The sequence below is a fragment of the Dipodomys spectabilis genome, unplaced genomic scaffold (genome assembly GCF_019054845.1).
Source record: "Dipodomys spectabilis isolate Male_0828 unplaced genomic scaffold, ASM1905484v1 ptg000515l, whole genome shotgun sequence".
In the NCBI taxonomy this organism is placed as follows: domain Eukaryota; kingdom Metazoa; phylum Chordata; class Mammalia; order Rodentia; family Heteromyidae; genus Dipodomys; species Dipodomys spectabilis.
The window spans coordinates 2719705-2729288 of record NW_024871192.1 but is presented as its reverse complement, the minus strand read 5'-3'; the positions used below and the strand labels follow the sequence as shown (position 1 = coordinate 2729288).

The 9584-nt window shown below is 35.3% G+C and overlaps 1 non-coding gene across 1 annotated transcript; it reads left to right on the top strand.

Moving 5' to 3' along the window:
- The first annotated feature begins 1660 nt into the window (after positions 1–1660).
- On the top strand, positions 1661–1767 carry LOC122099462. The gene has a single exon (XR_006145932.1). It is a non-coding gene; the product is annotated as a U6 spliceosomal RNA (small nuclear RNA).
- Positions 1768–9584: the final 7817 nt, after the last annotated feature.

The following is a 9584-nucleotide window of genomic DNA, read 5'->3' as shown; positions in this document are numbered from 1 at the left end:
TGCTTGTCTTGCATGCATCAGCCCCAGGGTTTGATTCCTCAGCACCACATAAGCAAAAAAAGATGGAAGTGGTGCAGTGGTTCAAGTGGTAGCGCTAGCCTTGAGCTGAGGGACAACACCCAGGCCCAAGAGTTCATGCCTCATGACCAACAAAATCAAAATAAAGAACAAACCACAGTCTATCACTGTTTTGGCCTTAACTCTGTAATACCGCTGCTTCAGCCTAGGGATAAAATTTTAGGTGTGGACATTTATCAAAACTTCTGACTCAGACTCTATTTGATAATTTTTTAAATAAATATTTTGATCTTAATTTTCGTCTTTGTAAATTAACGTGCACCTATAAAAATTGGTTTGACCATCCAAGTAACCTTCTCAAAGTACCTCCTAATGATGATTTACAAAAAGTTGTACTAGGGCTGGGAAGGTGGCTCAGTGGTAGAGCGCTTGCCTTGCATGCATAAGGGACTGGGTTAGATTCCTCAGCACCACATAAGGAAAAAGAAAAAAGCCGGAAGTGGTGCTGTGGCTCAAATGGTACAGCGCTAGCCTTGAGCTGAAGAGCCGAGGGACAGCGCCCAGGCCCCACGACCGGACCCCCCCAAAAAAGTTGTACTATATTTCAACAAGTAAAACAATGCTACAAATAAAGAAAACAATAATTAAATGTTAATAATTAATAAAATAAAAAACAAAAATTTATTACTGTTTTCACTATTTGAAGTGTACTACATATTAGATTTTACTATTTTCTCATAATCCTGTACATTTAACACTGACTGAGGTTGTGATGTTCATCAAGAGTTTTATAGAATATGAGTAGTCTTTAAAGCTATCCACTAAGATTACTATTTATGGCTCTTCTCATTATTTGTTTATGGCTTATATCATCATTTTTCCTCATTAACTTATAAACTGAGGAAGCCCTAAAGTTTTAACAGCCTGTGTAGTTAACAAAGTGTTAACACTTCATTCTGCTTCTTTACACAAAAACTTTGCAACTTCTCATTAATAAAGTTTCTCGAAACTCTGAAATGTACATACTTAGTAGTATATGTCTGCTACCATAAATCTTAAATACTTTATGGAAAAGTTATATACCTGCCAAACAGTCCTAATTTTGGCATATGTAAACAAATTCCCAAAATTAAATATATTTAAAACATTAAAACTTTTAACAAACCTTAACACTTGGTGCAGTGTTCATTATGACAGGTGCCTTGTATAGAATAATTGAATCCCCCTCCTACACATTTCTTGAGCAACAAATATCTGGAATTATTTTGTTTTTGACATGTCAATCTTGACTTTATTCTTAAATTTGTGCTTATGTAAGAAATATATGGTTCTAAAATTTCATGACAATTCTTTTGAACTTACTTTTTGTTGAATTGTCTAGTTTAATAAAATCCAACTGCACTTTTTTTGGGGGGGTCCATTCGTGGGGCCTGAACTCTAGGCCTGGGCGCTGTCCCTCAGCTCTTCAGCTCAAGGCTAGAGTTCTACCACTTGAGCCACAGCGCCACTTGCAGCTTTTTTCTTTTTGCTTATGTGGTGCTGAGGAATCGAACTCAGGGCCTCATGCATGTAAGGCAAGCGCTCTACCACTGAGCCACCTTCTCAGCCCCCACAATTGCACTTTTGATATAAAAAATATTCTGTGCTCAATTCAGCCACACATACACTAACATTGGAACAATACAGAGAAGAGTAGCATGGCACTTGCGCAAGGACCATATGCAAATTCGTGGTGTGTTCCATATTTTTACAACAACAGATGCTGGAGGGAATGTGGCCACAAGGGAACCATACAACATTCTTGGTGGGAGTGTAAACTTGTTCAACCACTTTGGAAGGCATTATGGAGGTTCCTCAAAAGATTCCACATAAAGCTCCCCTTTGACCCAGGAGTCCCACTTTTGGGGATTTACTAAATGATCACAAACAAGACCATACTAAAACTACCAGCACCACTATGTTTATTGCAGCATTATTTACAATAGCTAAGATATGGAACCAACCAGCTGTCCCCACTACATGAATGGATCAAGAAAATGTGATGTATATACACAAGGGAATTCTATGCCTCCATCAGAAAGAATGACATTGTCCCATTTGTTAGGAAATGGAAAGACTTGGAAAAAAATTTATTAAATGAAGTAAGCCAAGTCCAAAGAAAAAGGTCCCATGGTTTCCCTTATTTTCAATAACGAATATATGTCTGGGTTAAGCAGACAAGGTCAAAAGCTATGTGCATATGAACAGAAATGATAATGTTAAGGGAATTGAACCCCACGATAGGGAAACAAGTAGTTTTTTGTTTCTTGCTATTGTTTCTAACGTACTTATAATGTGCGATGTGAATTTTCGTTTCTTTGTATGTTCCTCCCCCCATGCTATAACCCTTGTTTTCTCTGTTTTTGAAGTTGGTGCATCTGCCTCTTGTATTTACGCTTCTCTAATTTGGGGAGGGGAAGGGAAAAAATGTGTGCGCGTGAACGCATGTGCATGCGTGTGTGTTGGCATGCTCAGAGTTTGAAATCAGGGCTTAAATGTCTTGCTAGACCTTTCTTCTCTAGGTTGGTGAGGTACTATATGAGCTACATTTTTTTCCCTGGGTCTTTGCTAGTTCATTAAAAATTTTGAAAAATAATTTCATGAATTTTTTTTTTTTGGCCCTTATTGACTTCCAATGGTTATCCACAGATCCCAGGCTCCTGAGTAGCTATCCCGAGTAGATAGGATTACAGGTGTGACTAGCCAATACAAGGCTTTCAGCATAATTTTAAAAGTAGAAGAAAATTTACTTCATGGGGGCCTGTTTAATTATCTCCTACTTTTAAAACATTTTGGATTGATTAAATGTGAATTTATTTCATTTTTGGATTCTTAAAAGATAGTAAGTGATGATATTTAAAAGTTTTGGTACTTTTTAAAAAAGGAAACTGGAACTGTGGGACAGAAGAAATTTGTCTCTCTTTGGACCTCAATTTAGAAGCTCAGCTCTGTGCATGATAACCCAATGTCACCAACAAAGTCTGTGTTGAAGACAAAATGTGATAGAAAACAATCACCATGGGCAATATTTGCTATGCTATAATTTCTTGGACAATATGAATATTGAATTGAGAGTGTAAGAGAATGGAAAGAATTTACCTACTTTTGTGTATTGCTGAAAGACTTTTGGAAACTTTGACTCATTTCCTTCCTCACTGTGTGTCTTTGGGCCATGCACTTAGTGCCTTTAATTACAATTTTTCCCAACACTAAAATAGTAATAACATTAGCATTATAGCAAATGTTATCTTAAGAATTAAGAGAAATAAAACTTGTAAAATACTTAACATAAACTTCTATGAATGAGCTTTGAGTTTAGCCAGAAGTTTTTTTTAAATACTAAATAGAATGTCATAAGTATTGCAGAAACCATTACATGTAGTGAGCAATGTTATCTATTAATCATGCTCTACTTCCAAGGAAGCCGGGTAGATAACTTCTCATGTTGTAAATCAAACTGGTTATCTTAAGTCTTGTTAGTGTAAAAATATAAGGGACATAATAATGAAGGAATGCTGTAGACTGAGATGAAGTCCAAAAGAAAATGTACAAAACTGATAAAACAAAAGTATCTGAGCAGTATATTGTGTTTTACATCATTTAAGTTACATCTCAAAGATAAGGCAGACCTAGAAGAATGAATTGTCTTTTTGATATTCTATCATAGGTCTTTTCTCATTCATGTAGAGGCATCATCAGATTTGAGGAACTAAGTTTTTGGTTTGCTTCCTTCCGTTTAAGTTACATCATTTAAGTTACATCACAAAGATAAAGAAGACCTAGAAGAATGAATTGTCTTTTTGATATTCTATCATAGGTCTTTCCTCATTCTTGTAGAGGCATCATCAGATGAGAGGAACTGTATTTTTTTTGTTTGTTCCTTCCATTTATTCTTCAGTTTGAAATCTGAACTACATGAGACAGAAAGAAACCAAGGGAAATTAGTCACACAAGTTTTGGAAAGAAAAATCAACGTAAAATAAAATACATAGCCTTGTATAAGGTCTAACTAAATTGAGTTATATAGTCTCAAGCATTAACAGAAAATGATTTAAGCAATATCATGTTATTGAAAACTGAAAAATGTTAGGAGTTGCTTTATTTTTTCCTTTCTACTACCTTGAAATTATTGATTTTGTACTGAGAGATTAAAGATGAGATTAACAAGAAACTTGATTAAAAATTTTCAAAATTTCTGAATAGATACGTTTACCAAAAAGCTCTGAAAATCGCCAGTGGGTTTACAAAGTTGTGTTTAATACAACTTCTATGCTGGCTTAATGTTTTGTAAACAAAAGTCATTAGAGAAATGCAATTCAAAATTACTATGATACTACTTCATAACTATTATAACTCTTATCAAAAAAATCAAAGGAACCAGGTGTGGTGGTAAAGACTTGTAATTCGAAGCTTTTAGGAGGTTGGAGTAAAAAGATTTGGGTCTGAGGTCATCTTGGGTATTGCACACAGTAAAAACATGCCCTTTAAAAAAACTCAAAAGGTAATAAGGTTGGCTGGTGAGAGTGTGGAGAAAAGGAAATTTTCTACACTCTTGGTCAAAATACAGGTTAATACTCTCCTTGTAGAAAGTAGTATGCAGTTTTCTAAAGAAATCCAAAGTTGAAATATCACCTGACCCACCAATCATGTGATTATTTCTCTCTGGGTAACTCATAAATATATCTGTAGTTCATTGTTATTCACATTATTCACAACAACAGCCAAGATATAAATCGAAATTCAGTGTTCAACTACAGACTAATAAACAACTGTGGTGCATGCACAAATATATTTTTCTGTTTCATCCTTAAAATAGCAAGAGACTTCTCCCATTAGCCACAACTTATAATGACCTGAAAGATGTATTGTAAATGAGGAAAAATGTTGTCTTCTGATTTTTGTAAACACACACACACACACACACACACACACACCAACCTCAAACATTAAGAGTGAAATTTTTTGAAAAGTAAAGCAAAGTGGAATTGCTGGGGCATTTAGGTCACAATGTAGAAGATAGTAGATATACAGGATGAACCGGTATAGAGTTGTAATGTACAGCATGAGGATACAGGGGACAACACTGGCCTTACATAGGAATGAAGCTAAATAAGTAGGAGTTGTTCTTCCTAGTAGGGGTTGCTCTTTTGGATGCTCTTCCTCCAGTAATGGATAAGATGAGCATAATTCTTTAAATATACCTGCCTGTTTGCAGAAATAATAACAAACAATATAGCAATAATGTTGTATGCTCAACATAGGATATGAGATTATCCTTGGTGTAAACTAATTATTACAAATAAGGGAAACCGTGGGACCTATGTTTCTTTAAGTCTGGCTTACTTCACTTAATATAATTTTTTCCAAGAACTTCCATTTCCTTACAAATGAGGTGGTATCGTTCTTTCTGATGAAAGCATAGTATTCCATGTTAGCGTGTGTGTGTGTGTGTGTGTGTGTGTGTGTGTGTGTGTGTGTCTCATTTTCTTGATCCATTCATCTACTGAGGGGCATCTGGATGGATTCCATATCTTAGCTATGGTAAATAATACTGTGATAAACATAATTTTGCTGGTAGCTTTAGTGTGGCCTTGCTTGTGGCCACCTGGTTAAATGCCCCGCAGTGGGATTACTGATTAATAGGGGAGCATTATTGTGTACATCAAGGATAATCTTAGTAAATGAGCAGAATAGCCCTATAGTTATGTACATATGATCGTATAAGGTGATTCTAAGTGAAATGAACTCCAAGACATGTTCTTTGTTGTTTTTGTTCTTAATGTATTATGTGATTTCTTTTTAACCTTTTGTGTTTTCCCCAACTATGGTGTATCCCCTGTAGTCACAGTATTTGATTTTGATACCCTGGTTATTGTAAATATGTTAATCTGAACTAGGGAAGGGAAAGGGAAAAAATGGTGAGGCAAAGGACAAAGGGGGAACCTATGCAACAGTGATACACAGAAGAAAATATGTTGGAAATAATCTGGAGGGGCTGTTGGGAGGGAAGCGGGAGAAAAATGGGGGAAGGGATAACAAATTAGAAAAGAAATGAATTCATTACCTTACTTATGTAAGTATAACCCCTCTGTACATTACCTTGACAGTAAAATTTAAATAAAAAGTAAAGTAAAGAAGCTATGGGAAGGGGAAACAAAGGAGGAGACAACAATGCTTAATAAGAAATGTATTCAGTATTTTGCCCATATAATTGTAACCCCTCTGTATGGTATTTTCACAATAAAAATACAATAAAATACATGAGAGCAGCAATACAGGATATGGGACTGGGGAAAATACTATACAAAGAGTAGAACAGCTGTGGAGAACAATAATTTTACTTTAACATAGGAAGTAATTAACTAGCATACAGATTTTCAGCCTCATGTCAGTCACTAAAAAGGGAAAACAAAATACAAACCAGTAGAGATAAAATAGAAAACTAAACAATAAGGATGAAGAGATGGCTTGGACCAAAAATTACAAATGAGACAATTAGGAAACAAATAAAAAGCTGGTAAGTTTAAAAAATATTACCCATAATTCTATTAATTGTTGTTTACATCACAATTTGTTAGAACTATAATTCAAATCACAGTTTAGTATTATATCATTTTAATAATAGGTTACTTATTATTGATTTCTTAATGTTGAATGTTTAATATATAATTTTACTTTTAGCAGCTATAGAAAAGAAGAAAGTGAATCTAATTTTACTAATATATATCATGAATTGTAAAATTGAGAAGCAGAATTTAAACAAATAATATATTATTACTTTTTAAATTCTGTGACTTAATGTAATAATTCAAAGTGTATTCTACAATCATCAATCATTTTAACCCCATTGACTCTAGGCCAGGGGATCACAGGGGCCCAGAAAACCTACTACCTTGAATAGTAATCCTAGACCTCTAAAACAAAACAAAACAAAACCAGAAACAAAACAAACAAAACACACTGCAGTAAGCACAGCCAGTCAGGGCTGCTATCACAGCCTACATGAAGTCAGGCCAGAAACAGAAATTGAGAGTCATTTAGCTGATAACTAATATATATTTTTATGAGACAGACTCAAATGAGACTCCTGAGAGAGAGTCAGAAAGACTGATGAAAGGGACTAAAATTGATCACACGAAGATTGGAAAGTAGAATTCCTTGTAGAACAAATAAATAATAAAAAGCCTGTGCATGTAAGAACAAGACAGCAGACCAAATTCAAGAATTGCACATTATCTTAGAGGTCAGCTTAATGAATTATCAATGGAAATCTTTGAAATCTTAAATATTTGAACACATGTGGGAGAAGGACAATTGCTGAAGAGAAAGAAAATATCATCACCCTGTTAGGATGTCCAATATCACCTTAGGAATTGATAAAGCACAGATTTGTAATAAAAAGAATACAATTATTCCAAGTGAGGGGTTCATTTGTTTTGATGTAACAGTTCTTGATTTAGGTGCTAGCAATTAACATACAATTGATCCAGTCCCACAGCTGAGTTGATATTGACTGCAGTATTCCTACATAAAGGGAAAGAGAAAATTTACAAATGTCTGGTGAAATGAGTTGAGGATGAAGTGTTCTAATAGTGATATCTGAGGTTTAGACACAGGTAAAGAGGTGGACTTTCTTTTCTAAAATCCCCCCATTTTTAGCCTAGTGCCAGTGGCTCACAACTGTAATCCTAGCTACTCAGGAAGCTGAGATCTAAGGACTGCAGTTCAAAGCCCCTAGACAGGAAAGTCCCAGAGACTCTTATCTCCATTTAACCACAGGAAAACCAGAAGTTGCCCTGTGGCTCAAGAGGTAGAGAACTCACCTTGAGTTGAAGAGCTCAGGGACAGTGTCCACGCCCAGACTTCAAGCCCCTCAACCAACAACAAAAAAAATATCCCTTTTCTTGGACTGCCTACATCTTTTCCTAACATTCAACAAAGAAGCCATTTTATCACCCACAACATTTAAGTCCTATCCTAGCTACTGCAAATAGAATGATCTGGTTTCTTATGTCAAAAGTTCATATTTTTAAAAACAAATACCAGAAGTGATAACTTTTTTTCCAGTCCTTGAACACTGGGCCTGGGCCCTGAACATGGTTATGCTGATAGCTTCATGTGAGCTTGCTTGTTATTTATTGAATTACTGCTGATGAGGGGAATTACTGGGTCTTCATGGAGATCTATATTTAGTCTTTTCAGGAAAGTCTGTACTGCATTCCACGGTGGATGAACAAGTTTAATTTCCCACCAACAGTGTAATAGAGTTCCCAATTGGCTACATCCATGTCAACATTTGCTATTGTTAGTTTTCTTGATAATGGCCATTCTTACTGGGAGGAGGTAGAATCAGTCTTGTTTACTTGTAGATTTGTGGGCACCTTCTAGCTAACAAAAATGAATGAATCCATGAAACCTATATTGCTCCGAGTCTGCATTCTGTTCTCTTTGCTCTTAGTATAATTTTACCAAGCCTTTCATTTTCCTTAAGACTGGTGAAAAGTCATCATTTCTGATGGGTGAGTAGAATTCCACTGTGTGTGTGTGTGTGTGTGTGTGTGTGTGTGTGTGTGTGTGTGTGTGTGTGTGTGTGTGTGTGTGTGTGTGATAGGCCCATGAATTCATTTCTAAGCCTTCTGTTTCACCTATAATTTAGTAATTCCATATTAAATTTGGATTACTTTCTCTACTGTATTGAAGAATATAGTTGGGATTTTGATGAGTATTGCATTGTCAATTTTTGGGGGGCCGCATTGCAGTTTCACCATGTAAATTCTTCCAACCAGGAGCATTAAAAAATTTTCCATTTCCTTGAGTCTCCTTAATTTCCCTTTTTAGAGTTTTGAAGTTTTCACAGTAGAGGTCCTTCACATTTTATTTAAATTAATTAATTCCTAGTTTTGCTGTTGTTGTTTTGTTTAGTTTAGATTTGATTTGGTTTTAAGGCTAATACATATGAGGTTGTTTTTTGGATTTCAGCATGGATCTTCCCATTGTTGGTAACACAGAAAAACTACTAATTCTTGTGGTTTTTATACCCTGCTACATTGCTGAAGGTTAGCATCACCTTTAGTAACTTGAAGGAGGAAGCTATAGGGTCCTTTAAATACAGGATCATTACATCTGTACAAAGGGATAGTTTTACATCTTCCCTATTTGGATCCCCTTTATGTTTTTCTGTTGCTTATTGCTCTTGCTAGAAAGTCCACTGCATCATCGCTTATCAAAGAGTTGGGTTCATAGTTCTCTTTCTTTGGTGAGTCCCTATGTGATTTGGAGAAGAGTCTAATTCTAGCTTCATAGAATGTGTTTGATAATTCCATTTCCCTTTCTATTCCATTCAAGAGTTATAACTGTGTATTGTAAGTTCTTTGCAGGTTTTAATTTCATGGTAAATTCATTGAGTCGTAGATTTTTCTGGAATGGGAAGTGGTTTATTGACATTTCATTTTCATTTCTTTTTATGTTTTACTTCTTGTTTCAGATCCAGTATAGGAAAGCATCAATTTCCCCAGGATTTTTCAGGT